We start from the raw sequence: 16885 nt of genomic DNA, 5'->3' as shown, positions 1-16885 counted from the left end.
GCTGCGGCCAAATTGATGACAACTTGCTTAATTGAATTAAATATAGCCGGCGGCAATGTGAAGCCGCCGGCTTTCGCACTGCCTCTCTCCTCTTCCCCCCCCCCCCCCCCCCGCCTCTCTCCTCTCCCCGCCTCCAATACAATAAGTAGCAGCCGGCGGGGACACGCGTGTCCCCGGGAGTCGTTCGTCGCGACAGGGGAATCCTGCCGTTCCTGCAGAGCGGGTGCTGGCAGAAGCAATGTCTGCAGCCTCCCCGCTCTGCTGCCCCTGCCGCGACGAACGACTCTCCGGCTGCATGTCCCCGCCGCCTGCTACTTATTGCATGGGAGGCGGGGAGAGGAGAGAGGCGGGGGGGAGGAGAGAGGCAGTGCGAAAGCCGGCGGCTTCATCTATTACATTGCCGCCGGCTATATTTGGCCGCAGCGAGACGGCGTAAACATAACATTTCTAACATTGGCCGCTGCGCTGCGGCCGCTTCGCACATTAGCCAGCCAGAACCTGAAGTGGCTGGCCAGAACGCGAAGTGGCCACACTACGGGTTCTGGCCGTAACATATATACTAAACAACATCTATGCTGTAAGAATAAAGCCTGATGTGTAGCTGTGTCACTAATAGAGATGGTCAATGAGATGGAAATAATTCTGCGTTGATTCTGGTTTATGCAAATGTAAATGTACGCACTCCTTGCTCAAGAAATCAAATAATTTGATATGTTAAAATTTGGTTTGGTGACTACTAATTAAATGGTTCCTGAGACGGATGAAAACTAAAGTTTTATACATACCAGGGGCTTTCTCCAGCCCCCTTCCGACCAATCAGTCCCTTGCTGTCCTCCACCACCTGGAACTTCTGCTATGAGTCCTGGTAATTCAGCCAGTCAGCGCAGTCCGGCCGCATGCCGCTTCCACAGCCAGGAACATTCTGCACCTGCGCAATAGTGCTGCGCAGGTGTAGTACGCTCCCGGCGGCGGAGTGTGTGCATGCGCACTACGCCCGACTGGCTCAAGTACCTGGACTCATAGCAGAAGATCCAGGTGGTGGAGAAGGACAACGAGGGACTGATTATCCTGAAGGTGGCTGGAGGAAGCCCCAGGTATGTATAAAACTTTAATTTCATCTGTCTCAGGTTTACTTTGTTACACAGTAGTACTATACTCTACATATGCACTCTCCACAGAGCTGCAGGTAATCCCCTGAGAATGTTGTGCACATTGAACACAGAGGTGTTGTCTGTCACCCATAAACCTTGTTCAGATTGTGCATGAAGAATGTGTAATAGAGGAAGAATTTCCTCATTCCCCTGCAGAGTACCTGCACATCATTCTTACATGCACCCACACTTACATTGCCTAGGGCCTGATAGATGTTCTTTGTTCCGGTTTGTACCTTTTACAAATACTCTTACCAAGGACTAGTTTTAGTCTAAAGGGAATAAATATAGTAGTCTACATATTCTTCTCACTTCAGTTGTCTTGTAAAATTCCTAAGCATTGGCAGTTAGAGACGAATTTTACGTTACATACTTTTAATCAACAAAATTGTAATATGCAAATTAGAGGAGTCAGAGTCGCGGAGTCAGAGTCGGTGGAATCCTAAACTGAGGAGTCGGAGTCGGTGGATTTTTGGACCGACTCCATAGCCCTGATACACACAAGGCTATTTGCTTACCAAAATAAATAGGAATCAAGATAGAGAAACTTTGGACTTGGTTTTGTGGACGGACACATTTCTGGTTGGACCAGGAGTCCACTTAGCTTGGACCTGGAGTCCACCTAGCTTCAGCTACCGTCAGGAGCGGACTGATTTTAGGTATCTGCCCTTGCCTTTCATGCTGGGAGATTTGCCTTGAGGCTGCAACTTCATTGGGAATGGGAGGAACTAGTTTTAATTAACTTTCCAGACATTTCTCATCTCTCCATATTATATTTACACACATCAAAGACTTCCTTACTCCAAGTTACAGGTGACAAACACATTGGTGACAGTATTTCCTAGCAGATCAAAGGTAAGGATCTGACTGGCTATTGACTAATTAGCCATCTCCTTGCCAGAGGCTAGCAAATCCATTTAGTATTCCCCGCTCCTATTCAGACCAAAGGGTAGCCAATCACCTGTATAGGCTTCAAAGCAACTGTCTAATTAAGTGTTTCCTGATTAGAAGCAGACAATGGTAGCTTCCCTTGCTGGACAATGAATGCAGAGTTAATTTACATTTACATACAGGAACTCACATGAAGCCCGCTGGCAGACTGGCATACATACACCTCTGAAAGATACACAGCAGATGAAAAATAGGTCTTCCACGAGATATAACACAGCTGTTATGTTCTGCATATTACCGTACATATCATCACCCCAATATATCATCACACCTCCCCTCTTTAGAATGGTGATGGGAGGTGACTCTCATGAATCACCTTGCCAGCTCCTACACTGCCGGCCTGGCAAGGTGGGGTAACCACTTAGCATCCTCTCAAGGATTCCCCACCTGGCAGTTAGCTCCAAGCTACACGGCTGGAAAACTAGGCCAGGTTGCTGCAATGTGTCGTTGCCCCTGGCAACCTGACGTAACCAACCAGAGGGATGATGGTCCGTGATGACCATGAACTCGCAACCATAGAGACAGTGCTGCAGCTGGGGAAGGGTTTCGACAGTCACTACACGCACTTTCTCTATAGTGGCAGGAGCTATCCCTCAGTCCCTTTGGGGAACTATTATCTGCCGGTCTGCCTCCTCCACCTCGGACAGCTCCGAGGGAATAATTTCCCAGGCAACAGTATACAAATCAACTGACTCTTGGGTGCATGCAGAAATATTGTTTAATTAGAAAAATCTTAATATACAAAAGGACACACATACAACAAATATATGCAAATACAAAAGCAAAAACAAAAAAAGCTAAAAGGAGGGACTTGCACCTTACAGATTAGCCATCAGGTAGCACCCATAGAATTATCCCTTTAGAGGCTGCAGTCCTCTATTTGCACGATTATTGCAGCAAGCTACATGAAAAATAGTCCTCCATATGTATATATATATATATGAACCTGTTCCATATGAGCCTCAAAGGAAGATTGATGAAGTTATGGTGAATAAATAAAGCGCTACAAATGATGTGATTGCTTGAAACAAAGGCCAAAGAAGTAAAGCAACACGGCCCAAACCTCAAAACCTCATCTGATGGATGGATGTCCTATTGGACTCAATCGCAGTCCCAGCACAGCATGCAAAAATTAGAAAATATCTGTGTCCGGACTCACTCGCAGTCCCAGACAGTACAGTGAAATATTGATGAAGCTATTTTTCATGTAGCTTGCTGCAATAATCGTGCAAATAGAGGACTGCAGCCTCTAAAGGGATAATTCTATGGGTGCTACCTGATGGCTAATCTGTAGGGTGCAAGTCCCTCCTTTTAGCTTTTTTTGTATTTGCATATACTGTATTTGTTGTATGTGTGTCCTTTTGTATATTAAGATTTTTCTAATTAAACAATATTTCTGCATGCACCCAAGAGTCAGTTGATTTGTATACTGTTGCCATTAACTTTGCTGACATGGTGCATGTAGGAATTTATATACAGTACTAGAGATGTAGCGAACGGTTCGCCGGCGAACGGTTCCAGGCGAACATTGGGGGTTCGCCTGCGCCAAGCGAACTTTTCCAGAAATTCGATTCGCCCCATAATGCACTATGAGGGTCAACTTTGACCCTCTGCATCACAGTCAGCAGGCACATTGTAGCCATTCAGGCTACAGTAAGCCCTGGAGCCCCACCCCCCCCCCTTATATAAGGCAGGGTCCGGCGGCCATTACACTCACTCGTGTGCCTGCTAGTGAGAGGAAAGGGACAGCTGCTGCAGACTTGTTCTTCTAGGGACAGATTAGTTAGGTTCTTGGCTGCTTAGTTTGCTCCTGGCTGATTGTTATTGCTTTTATAGCACCCTAGCTCTTGTCAGAGCTCATCCTGTACTTTTTTTTTTTTTTACTGTGTGTCAAACTGACACTTTTGTTGCATGCACAGCCTTGCTAATTGATAGTGTGTGTGTGCCACTGCCAGCAGCCCAGCACATTCAGTGACTGACTGCCTGTGTGTGTGACAGGGAGCTGCACATTGTACTACCCAGTACTGCATATACCCAGTACCTGTTGTGTTTACTTAACCCACCTCATCACTGCATATACCTAGCTTTGTGTTGAGTGAACCCAGCTCACTGCATATACCTACTACCTGTTGCGTTTACTTAACCCACCTCATCACTGCATATACCTAGCTTTGTGTTGAGTGAACCCAGCTCACTGCATCCTACTACTACCTGTTGTGTTTACTTAACCCACCTCATCACTGCACATAACTACCTGTAGTGTTAAGTGAACCCACCTCACTGCATATACCTACTACCTGTTGTGTTGAGTGAACCCAGCTCACTGCATATACCTACTACCTGTAGTGTTGAGTGAACCCAGCTCACTGCATATACCTACTACCTGTTGTGTTGAGTCAACCCAGCTCACTGCATATACCTACTACCTGTTGTGTTTACTTAACCCACCTCATCACTGCACATAACTACCTGTTGTGTTGAGTGAACCCAGCTCACTGCATACACCTACTACCTGTGGTGTTGAGTGAACCCAGCTCACTGCATATACCTACTACCTGTTGTGTTTACTTAACCCACCTCATCACTGCACATAACTACCTGTTGTGTTGAGTGAACCCAGCTCACTGCATATACCTACTACCTGTTGTGTTGAGTGAACCCAGCTCACTGCATATACCTACTACCTGTTGTGTTGAGTGAACCCAGCTCACTGGATATACCTACTACCTGTTGTGTTGAGTGAACCCAGCTCACTGCATATACCTACTACCTGTTGTGTTTACTAAACCCACCTCATCACTGCACATAACTACCTGTTGTGTTGAGTAAACCCAGCTCACTGCATACACCTACTACCTGTTGTGTTGAGTGAACCCAGCTTACTGCATATACCTAGTACCTGTTGTGTTTACTTAACCCACCTCATCACTGCACATAACTACCTGTTGTGTTGAGTGAACCCAGCTCACTGCATATACCTACTACCTGTTGTGTTGAGTGAACCCAGCTCACTGCATATACCTAGTACCTGTTGTGTTTACTTAACCCACCTCATCACTGCACATAACTACCTGTTGTGTTGAGTGAACCCAGCTCACTGCATATACCTACTACCTGTTGTGTTGAGTGAACCCAGCTCACTGCATATACCTACTACCTGTTGTGTTGAGTGAACCCAGCTCACTGCATATACCTACTACCTGTTGCGTTTACTTAACCCACCTCATCAGTGCACATAACTACCTGTTGTGTTGAGTAAACCCAGCTCACTGCATATACCTAGCATCCCCCCGAGATGGACAAAATGGACAAACCAGGTAGAGGAAGAGGTAGAGGCAGACCCAGAGGAAGGCCACCAGGCACCGGCAGGTCTGTGCGAGGTGGTGTTGCTGTGATTTCGTGCGGACCTGCTCCAAAATACAGTGCTCAGAAGAAGGCACGTGCCATCACTTCCCAAAATCGTGAGGAGGTGATTGAGTATTTAACACAGAACACCTCATCTTCCGCAGCCACCAGCGCTACAACAAGCACCACATCCGCTGCATTTGACACTTCGCAGGAGTTATTTGGTGGTGGTGGTGAAATCACCGATTCACAGCCACTACTGCAACAACAAGAAGAAGGCGCAGGCACACCACCTCCTACGTCTGAGTTAGGTGGCGATAGTATGGACGTAACGTGTGTGGATGTGGATGATGGACCACCTGAAGTTGGTGCAGTTGAGGAGGTTTCTGAGGAAAGCGCAGCTGGTCAGGAGGATTATGATGACGATTATACGGATACCACATACAGTGGTGTGAAAAACTATTTGCCCCCTTCCTGATTTCTTATTCTTTTGCATGTTTGTCACACTTAAATGTTTCTGCTTATCAAAAACCGTTAACTATTAGTCAAAGATAACATAATTGAACACAAAATGCAGTTTTTATTATTTAGTGAGAAAAAAAACTCCATCTACATGGCCCTGTGTGAAAAAGTGATTGCCCCCCTTGTTAAAAAATAACTTAACTGTGGTTTATCACACCTGAGTTCAATTTCTGTAGTCACCCCCAGGCCTGATTACTGCCACACCTGTTTCAATCAAGAAATCACTTAAATAGGAGGTATCTGACACAGAGAAGTAGACCAAAAGCACCTCAAAAGCTAGACATCATGCCGAGATCCAAAGAAATTCAGGAACAAATGAGAACAAAAGTACTGTAATTGAGATCTATCAGTCTGGTAAAGGTTATAAAGCCATTTCTAAAGCTTTGAGACTCCAGCGAACCACAGTGAGAGCCATTATCCACTAATGGCAAAAACATGGAACAGTGAAGAACCTTCCCAGGAGTGGCCGGCCGACCAAAATTACCCCAAGAACGCGGAGAAAACTCATCCGAGAGGCCACAAAAGACCCCAGGACAACATCTAAAGAACTGCAGGCCTCACTTGCCTCAATTAAGGTCAGTGTTTATGACTCCACCATAAGAAAGAGACTGGGCAAAAACGGACTGCATGGCAGATATCCAAGGCGCAAACCACTTTTAAGCAAAAAGAACATTAAGACTCGTCTCAATTTTGCTAAAAAACATCCCAATGATTGCCAAGACTTTTGGGAAAATACCTTGTGGACCGACAAGACAAAAGTTGAACTTTTTGGAAGGTGCGTGTCCCATTACATCTGGCGTAGAAGTACCACAGCATTTCAGCAAAAGAACATCATACCAACAGTAAAATATGGTGGTGGTAGTGTGATGGTCTGGGGTTGTTTTGCTGCTTCAGGACCTGGAAGGCTTGCTGTGATAGATGGAACCATGAATTCTACTGTCTATCAAAAAATCCTGAAGGAGAATGTCCAGCCATCTGTTCATCAACTCAAGCTGAAGCGATCTTGGGTGCTGCAGCAGGACAATGACCCAAAACACACCAGCAAATCCACCTCTGAATGGCTGAAGAAATACAAAATGAAGACTTTGGAGTGGCCTAGTCAAAGTCCTGACCTGAATCCTATTGATATGTTGTGACATGACCTTAAAGAGTAACTGTTAGCCCCCAAATTGAATTTTAAAACACTATTGCAATGTTTTATTTATTATATAAGCGATCCAAAAAGTCAATGCACAAGTTAAAAATCAATCTAATTTTGTTACTATCTAACCTTTTCCCCCAGCTCCGGACGCAAGCCGCATATCAGATGCTATAGCATGCAGAGCATGCCTATGTCTGGCCGACCCCCCTCTCCCCCCCAGGACCAGGTGCCAATATATTCTCCCCACCGCAGCTGACCACTCTGACACGGAGACAGAGCGGCAGCACTTCCAGAGCAGCACCGCAGAGCAGCCGCCGCCGAGTCACATGTGAGAGAATCACATGTGAGAGAGATGCACGGCGCTGGCTGCTCTGCGGTGCTGCTCTGGAAGTGCTGCCGCTCTGTTTCCGTGTCAGAACGGTCAGCTGCGGTGGGGAGAATATATTGGCACCTGGTCCTGGGGGGGAGAGGGGGGTCGGCCAGACATAGGCATGCTCTGCATGCTATAGCATCTGATATGCGGCTTGCGTCCGGAGCTGGGGGAAAAGGTTAGATAGTAACAAAATTAGATTGATTTTTAACTTGTGCATTGACTTTTTGGATCACTTATATAATAAATAAAACATTGCAATAGTGTTTTAAAATTCAATTTGGGGGCTAACAGTTACTCTTTAAAAAGGTGGTTCATGCTAGAAAACCCTCAAATAAAGCTGAATTACAACAATTCTGCAAAGAGGAGTGGGCCAAAATTCCTCCAGAGCGCTGTAAAAGACTCGTTGCAAGTTATCGCAAACGCTTGATTGCAGTTATTGCTGCTAAGGGTAGCCCAACCAGTTATTAGGTTCAGGAGGCAATTTCTTTTTCACACAAGGCCATGTAGGTTTTGAGTTTTTTTTCTTACTAAATAATAAAAACCATCATTTAAAACTGCATTTTGTGTTCAATTATGTTATCTTTGACTAATAGTTAACGGTTTTTAATGAGCAGAAACATTTAAGTGTGACAAACATGCAAAAGAATAAGAAATCAAGAAGGGGACAAATAGTTATTCACACTACTGTATGTTCCCGGTAGAGGAGATGACCAGGGGGACAGTTCAGAGAGGACTAGGAGGAGACGACTCCATGATAGAAGCAGAGGGAGCTCGTCCTCAGAAACAGCTGGGGGCAGTGTCCGGTGCCATGTATCGCCAGCTATGGCCAGGCAGCCAACATGCCCTTCAACATCAGCTGCTGATGCCACCGTAGCAACATCAGCCCAGGGGGGCTCAGCGGTTTGGAAATTTTTTAACGTGTGTGTCTCAGATCGGAGCAAAGCCATCTGTTGTCTCTGCCAGCAAAAATTGAGCCGTGGAAAGGCCAACTGTCACGTAGGGACAAGTGCTTTACGAAGGCACCTGGAGAGACGGCACAAACAGCTATGGCAAGAATACCTGAGGAAAAGCAGCACCCCTCAAAAGACAAGCCGCGGAGAACAACCGCGGCAGCCGTCACAGGGGGCTTCTGCTGCTCCACGTTCCCATGGTATTGTTCGTGGCTGGGGGGAGGAAGAATGGATACACTTTTAAACAATTTAAAATACAACCATCTAAACTTTCAAACAATTTAAAAATACAACCATCTAAATTTTCAAACAATTTAAAAATACAACCATCTAAACTTTCAAACAATTTAAAAATACAACCATCTATCATTTTCAAAAAATTGAAAAAAAGGGCAAAAAAACTTGCCCTCCGTAAAACATTCTTGGCAAATGCTTTCGACTTGGTTTGTCTTCCGCTGGCTCAAGGGTCCATCTGACCACAGATGCCTGGTCTGCAAAGCACTGTCAGGGCAGCTACAGCATGGGTCTCAGCAGGCTCCCACTTCGGGCCGGAATCCAACCTTCATTCCCCGCGGTGACAATGGCAGACTTGCCCTCCATAACGGATTCCCGTTAAAGGATTTAAAGTTAATTCATTTCAAATACACAGCAGGGCCTCGAAAGTCCGCCTCCTGTATTGTTATTTTTGGTCACTACCTCGGGGCGGGCGGGCGTGCATGCCTGCCTGCTGCCCTCCTTGGATGTGTAGTGGTAGCCGTTTCTCAGGCTCTACACCGGATTCCATCCCTCATTCCCCGGGGTCACAAATGGCAGACTTGCCCGCCTCCATATGATTCTCGTGAAAGGAATGTGGTGTCATCTTTGCCCGCCATAACTGGTTCTCGTTAAAGGATTTAAAGTACATTCATTTCAAATACACAGCAGGGCCTCGAAAGTCCTCCTCCTGTATTGTTATTTTTGGTCACTACCTCAGGGCGGGCGTGCATGCCTGCCCGCTGCCCTCCTTGGATGTGTAGTGGTAGCCGTTGCTCAGGCTCCACACCGGATTCAAACCCCTCATTCCCCGGCCATTACCCGGGGTCACAATGGCAGACTTTCCCGCCTCCACAGGATTCTCATTGTAGCGGTACTGAACAAGTACACAGCAAGTAGAAAATGTAATTAAAAAAAAAAACGTAAGCTTTTTAACAGTGCCATGGAAAGTTGAGAAGGAAGTCATACATTACCTGACATCACTGAGTGAGGAAAAGCAATCTCGCCATGTTGCGCAGTAGTCCAGCACGGCCGTCACAACAAACAGCTATTTGTGGTGCGTTACACAGTGAGCTTGGTGTGTCAGTGTGAAGCAGTACTCTAATTACATTCCCTGATTGATGTATACACATGCAAGATGTTTAAAAGCACGTTAGGCCTGCAATTTAGCATTCAATGTGATTTCTGCCCTTAAAACGCTGCTTTGCGTCACATCCAGATTTTTCCCCGGGACTTTTGGCATGTATACCACTCCGCCATGCCCCCCTCCAGGTGTTAGACCCCTTGAAACATCTTTTCCATCACTTTTGTGGCCAGCATAATTTTTTCTATTTTTCAAAGTTCGCCTCCCCATTGAAGTCTATTGCGGTTCGCTAACTTTTCCGCGAACCGAACCTTCCGCGGAAGTTCGCGAACCCGGTTCGAGAACCGAAAATCAGCGGTTCGCAACATCTCTATACAGTACATTTATTAATTATTTTTGATGGGTGTGCAGCTCACCTATTTATACAGTGGGTTAGTCGCTGCCTTGGTGCCCTTTTCTTTATCCTTTTGAATAATTTCCCAGAACCCTCTCAGCCTGCCCCTCCCCGCCGGTGACCTGCTGGCCAGCCCCCTGAGCTCTTACAGGCTGCTGTCAAATCAGACAGCCCCAGAGAGCTCAGTGCTACCTGTCACACATACCAGGAAGGCTGCAGATGGAGAGGCTCCTGGGCCCTCAGGGCCAGGTTCTGAAGTGAACGTTGCTGACCCGGCAACATTTGCCACTTCAGTGGACAGTCCCTCTGCTGTAGACCCGCTAGCGCTGCTGGTTACCATTGCAGTGGAGGGAGTGTCCGTATCACATATCATTGCCAGCCCAGCGAACACTGCTGGTTAATCCTGCAGCTGATGGAGTGTCCCCATGACCCATAGCATTAAGTAGCACAACACATATATCAATATTATCAGCCCTACGCATATTGTCATTTAGAACATCACATAAAACATCAACATTATCTGCAGCATTGCACACATTGCTACTCAGTACTTCACAAGTAGCATCAACAGTTCCTGCATCGATCGCCTCAATAGTCCGTGCGTCATAAATGACATCATCAGTTTCTGCATTTTCTGTATCAACATGTCCCACTCCATGCCTAGGCACTGGAGACTCACTAGGGCTGGCTCCTAGTATACAGTCCGTAGCCCCGGGAGGTTCACCAGCACCCCCCACTTGCACAGAGTTATCCAACAGTACCTTGCAAGAGTCCTGAACTTCTGCTGGGGAGGCGGGCTCCATGGGGGTTAGAGTAGGTTCATACTGGGCCACTAACCGTCCCAGGTCAGTACCCAACAAAAAGTTTGTGGGGATGGCATCAGTTACCCTCACTTTTCTCATTCCACTGCTGGCACCTCAGTCCAGGTGAACCCATGCAGTGGATATGGCTGGGCTGACACCAATTCCTTTGACAGCCATAGTCTTGCCAGAAATGTACTCCTCTGGATTCACAAGCTGGTGCACTAGAGTCACCTCTGCTCCAGTGTCCCTCAGGCCGGTGGTAACTGTATCCCCAACCATGACAGGTTGCAGATTCTCTGCATAGCCAGTGGCATTTCTGGTAGCACACAAAGCAGTTTGGACTTCACTGGGGTTTGAGGCCTCACTGGATTTTGGGGCCTCCCTCTTCCTCTCAGGGCAAGTCATGCTGATATGACCCACCCTGTCACATACAAAGCATTTCCGGGTGTTAGTGGTTGGTTGCTTGAATCCAGGAGACAGCGGTGCTTGAATCCAGGAGACAGCGGTGCTTGCCTCCTCTGGGTGACGGGTGAAGCTGGTTTAGCGACCTGTTCTCCCTTCCAGCTGGGCGTAGTAGTCCTTCGGGACTCGGATGCTCGATGGGCTGTGTAGGAATCGGCAATTCCAGCAGCCTCATCCACTGTCTTTGGCTCTCGATCCAGCACAAACAGCCGCACCTCAACAGGACAAGTGTGGAGGAACTGGTCTTTGATCATCAGTTCCTGCAGGGCCTCAAAGGTTTTAACAGACAGTCCTTTTAACCACTGCTGGAAGGCAGTGTGCAGGTTGCAAGCATGATCCAGGTAACTGTCATTAGGACCTCGCTGCACTGTCCTGAAACGTTTACGATACACTTCTGGCATGAGGTGATATCTTTTAGCAATAGCCTTTTTAATGGCCTCATAGTCCTCTTCTTCCTCCTGTGGAAGGCTCACAAACGCCTCCATGGCCTCGCCTCTCAGCCCTGGTAAGAGATATCTCGCCCACTGCTCTCAGGGCACCCCATACTGATGACAAGTCCTTTCAAACCCCTGTAGCAAAGTGTCTATGTCAGAGTCCTTGTCCATGGCGAGGAACTTATCCAGGGGGATTCTGTGGACTTGCTCACCTTCGCGTTCTGCGGGTGCAGCAGACCTATTCTGCTGCGGCTGCTGAAGTCTAGCCAGCTCCAGCTGGTGTCGCCGTTAAGCTCTTCCCTCCTCTGTGTTGTGAGCTGCATCTGCTGGCGTTGAAGCATGGGCTTGCTCTGCCTCATCATACTCCTCGAGGGCACTAACTAACTGCTCCTTAGTCTGGCCTCTCACCGTCTCGATGCCTCTGTGCTCACACAGGTTGAGTAAGTCGTTTTGATTCTGTTTCTTATAGCTGGTTGTTTTCTGAGCCATCGTGTTGCTAAAGAAAAAGGGGAGAGGGGAAGCAAAAATGCCAAGTGTGTATCCTTGAAAAAAAAAGTATATAGATTCTGCACTGACAAGACTTCTGTAGGCTAGTCGCTTCTAGCAATCTTCCAGCCTTTAGTACTCAGAATAGCGAGCTAAACTGCGTACTAATGTACTAAACGATCCCACCGCTGCCACCAAATATGTCAGGAACCGGCCCCGCGGCACGCCTGCGTATACGGTTCCCGACTGCGGGTTTGACCAGATCGAGAGGGGAAGCAGCCTTAGTCGAGCTACCACAAGGCTGTGACCCCATCAAACACTTCTCACTGCCACCACTAGCTGCCGCTAGACACTTCCACTCAGCTGTCGAGTGATCTGCATGCAATCCGCGTTTTCGTATTCGGGTCAGCTTTGTGCTTTAGGCCGAATACGGGAACGCCACACACACACACAGTACAATCATACAGTAGCAAGGCACAATCAGGCACTGACTTTGTAATGCAAGTTACACTGCAGTCTCTTCTAGGCTATGAGCGTTAGCTTAGTACAGCAGAAGTCAAACTTATTAAATAACGATTTAATATTCCAGAAAAAAGTGGAACAATGCAGAAAATAATATATACAAAAGATTTACAAATACAAAGTAAAAGTTACCACGATACACACAAGGCTATTTGCTTACCAAAATAAACAGGAATCAAGATAAAATAACCTTGGACTTGGTTTTGTGGACGGACACAGTTCTGGTTGGACCAAGAGTCCACTTAGCTTGGACCAGGAGTCCACCTAGCTTCAGCTACCGTCAGGAGCGGACTGATTTTAGGTATCTGCCCCTGCCTTTTATGCTGGGAGATTTGCCTTGAGGCTGCAACTTCATTGGGAATGGGAGGAACTAGTTTTAATTAACTTTCCAGACATTTCCCATCACTCCATATTATATTTACAAACATCAAAGACTTCCTTACTCCAAGTTACAGGTGACAAACACATGGGTGACAGTATTTCCTAGCAGATCAAAGGTAAGGATCTGACTGGCTATTGACTAACTAGCCATCTCCTTGCCAGAGGCTAGCAAATCCATTTAGTATTCCCTGCTCCTATTCAGACCAAAGGATAGCCAATCACCTGTATAGGCTTCAAAGCAACTGTCTGATTTAAGTGTTTCCTAATTAGAAGCAGACAATGGTAGCTTCCCCTGCTGGACAATGAATGCAGAGTTAATTTACATACAGGAACTCACATGAAGCCCGCTGGCAGACTGGCATACATACACCTCTGAAAGATACACAGCAGATGAAAAATAGATCTTCCACGAGATGTAACACGACTGCTATGTTCTGCATATTACCGTACATATCATCATCACCCCAATGTATCATCACAATTGGCAGTTAAGAGATGCATTTCACGATACATACTTTTCATCAACAAGATTGTAATATGCAAATTAGAGGAGTCGGAGTCGAGGAGCCCTGCGAAATATTGTCTGTAACCTTAACTAACGTCCAGCGCTGCATAATATGTTGGCACTTTATAAATAAAACAATAAAGCTCAAGTTCACGCTTAGATTCTTCATTGTTGGTAAGTAAAAGTCACTGTGCATTGCATATTATGATACTCCACACAGTATGCACTAAAAAAAATAAGACAGCTGAATTAGGGATTTAAGAGTGTACTTTATTTAATTCACATGCACACCAATAGACTGTTTTCCACAACTTACATGCCAACGGATCATATGAGATGGTGCTGCACCGATCCCAAAGCTATATGTGCTAAGCCAGTGATCTGCAAACTTGGCTCTCCAGCTACTAAGGAACTACAAGTCCCACAATGCATTGCAGGAGTCTGACAGCCACAATCATGATTTATAAAGGCAAATGCATTGTGGGACTTGTAGCACCTTAACAGTTGGAGAGCCAAGTTTGCAGATCACTGTGCTAAGCCAATAATATACTGTACAATACTTTATACAAAGAGAAGAAAGAAAGATTGGCAATGGATAGCACTTTCTATAGTATTAATAAAGTCTAAGGCCTCTTTTACAGTGCGACGTTAACCACTTCACAACTGAGGGGTTTTACCCCTTCAGCATCCGAGCAATTTTCTCCTTTCAGCGCTCCTTACATTCATTCGCCTATAACTTTATCATTACTTATCACAATAAAATAACCTATATCTTGTTTTTTTTCACCACCAATTAGGCTTTCTTTAGGTGGGACACTATGCCAAGAATTATTTTATTCTAAATGTGTTTTAATGGGAAAATAGGAAAACATTTGGGAAAAAAAACATTATTTTTCAGTTTTCTGCCATTATAGTTTTTGAATAATGCATGCTACTATAATTAAAATCCATGTAACTTATATGCCCATTTGTCCCAGTTATTACACCATTTAAATTATGTCCCTACCACAATGTTTGGCACCAATATTTTATTTGCAAATAAAGGTGCATTTTTTTCAGTTTTGTGTCTATCCCTAATTACAAGCCCATCATTTATAAAGTAACAGTGTTATACCCTCTTGATATAAATATTTAAAGATTTCAGTCCCTAAGGTAACTATTTAAGTTTTTTTTTTATTGTAATTTTTTTAAATTTATTTTAATATTACAAAAAAAAATATTGGTAACAATTGGGGAGTGTGGGAGTTAATGAGTTAAAATTAATAGTGAAAATAATGTATGTGTATGTGAAAAATGTTTTTGGGTGTAGTATTACTTTTTGGCCACAAGAGGGCCACATTTTTTTTGCAGGCGTCCTACAAGCGTCAGAAGGACGCTTGCAGGAAGGGAGGCTGGGAAACTAAGTTTTTTCACAATGGTTGCGCTGCTTCTCATAGAAGCATGCCGATCATTGCGGGGGTAGAGATCAACGAATGGGAATGGATTTCCCGTTCATTGATCTCCGGGCGAGCGGGCGGCGGCGTGCACGAGCGCAGGAGTGCGTGCATGTGCGAGCAGGAGCGCGGACAGCGACAGTAGTGGCGGGGGGGTGCGTATATCTACGCTCCGGGCGGGGAACTGAAGTCCAAAGGAGCAGAGATATGTTGTACCTGGGCGGCGAAGTGGTTAAAGTCGCACGTTAAAACAACATTTAACGCAGAATAACTCACTGCAATGAAAAATCAATGCCCCATTCACAGTGCGCATTGGTGACCAGGGCCGGGCCGAGGCATAGGCTGGAGAGGCTCCAGCCTCAGGGCGCAGTGTAGGAGGGGGCGCACAATTCATTCAGCTGTCATTCCTAATTGTGTTTGAAGCAGAAATAAATAAGAAAAGGGGATACATAGCAGTGATTGCAAGCCAGATAACTAGATATTAAGGTGTTGGGGAGGTTGTGGGCCCTGTGGCCCTCTTAGTCTAATAGCAATCAGTGTGTGACAGCTGGGGTGGGAGGGATGGAGGGGCGCACTTTGGTGTCTCAGCCTTGGGTGCTGGAGGACCTTGTCCCAGCTCTGTTGGTGACTAATGCTGCACGTTAAGTGAAAGTACTGCATGCAGTGCGTTATACACATTATTACTGAGTCATTACTGACACAACATGCTCAGTAATGACTTGGAAGCCTACTTTTCATTGCCTGTATGCTCTACTGTATGCGACTGTAACGCGGCATTAAGTTGCGTTGCGACTTTTTTGGGGCATTGCGTCGTCATTTGCGTTGCGAGTCGCATCAAACTGCAACGTGCTACTGTGAAAGAGGCCTTAATTCAACAATCAATAAAATGATGTAAAACCACTTCTATTAGCAATCCCCATGACAATACTGGGACAGTACAGTTAAATAGAATGCATCATATGGATAACATTTATGTGTGGAACCCGGATCTCGTGGATTGTGCAAATAATGATATGATCAATAAATATATACGTGCAAACAAACCATCTTTTAGGCTTTTTTCACATCTAAAATTGAAATTTCCGATTTTTTGCAAGTTTTTTTTTCTTCTCCTGGCGCTTACCTGCACGCATTGATTTTGTGTACAGTGAATTTCAAAGCACTTCTGCAGAGCGATTGATTTTTTCACTTCCCGACGCACGTCAGGAAGTGAACTCTTTGACCTGGAAATTAATGAATACAATGTATTTATTCATCAAAGCGAGAATGCAAACGCACAAAACGGGAATTGTGAGCGTTTTGTGCTTTTTTCGTAAACGACCAACTCAGATGTAAACTCTCTCATAGGGAATCATTGCACGGCGCTTAAAGGGAACCTGTACTGTGTAAAATTATTTAAAATAAACACATGAGGTAACTTCAAATGAACATTACATAGTTACCTTGCCATCAGTTCCTCTCAGAAGCTCACCATTTTCTTCTGGCAATGATCCCTTTCAGTTCTGACAACATTTTGTCAGAACTGAAATATATCAGTTGATGTCAGTTATAGCTGAGAGGAGAACTGATGTGTCCATGTTTCCCTAGGGCTCAAGTGGGCGATATTACAGTTTAACTGTGTGCTGACCAGAAAGCTATTATGGAGTAATGGCCATTTTCAAAATGGAGGACAGAGAATTTCATTGATCACAGTGGA

This window comes from Hyperolius riggenbachi, chromosome 2 (genome assembly GCF_040937935.1).
Source record: "Hyperolius riggenbachi isolate aHypRig1 chromosome 2, aHypRig1.pri, whole genome shotgun sequence".
Classification (NCBI taxonomy): Eukaryota; Metazoa; Chordata; class Amphibia; order Anura; family Hyperoliidae; genus Hyperolius; species Hyperolius riggenbachi.
The sequence above is the reverse complement of the archived record's forward strand: the minus strand, read 5'-3'. Positions refer to the sequence as shown.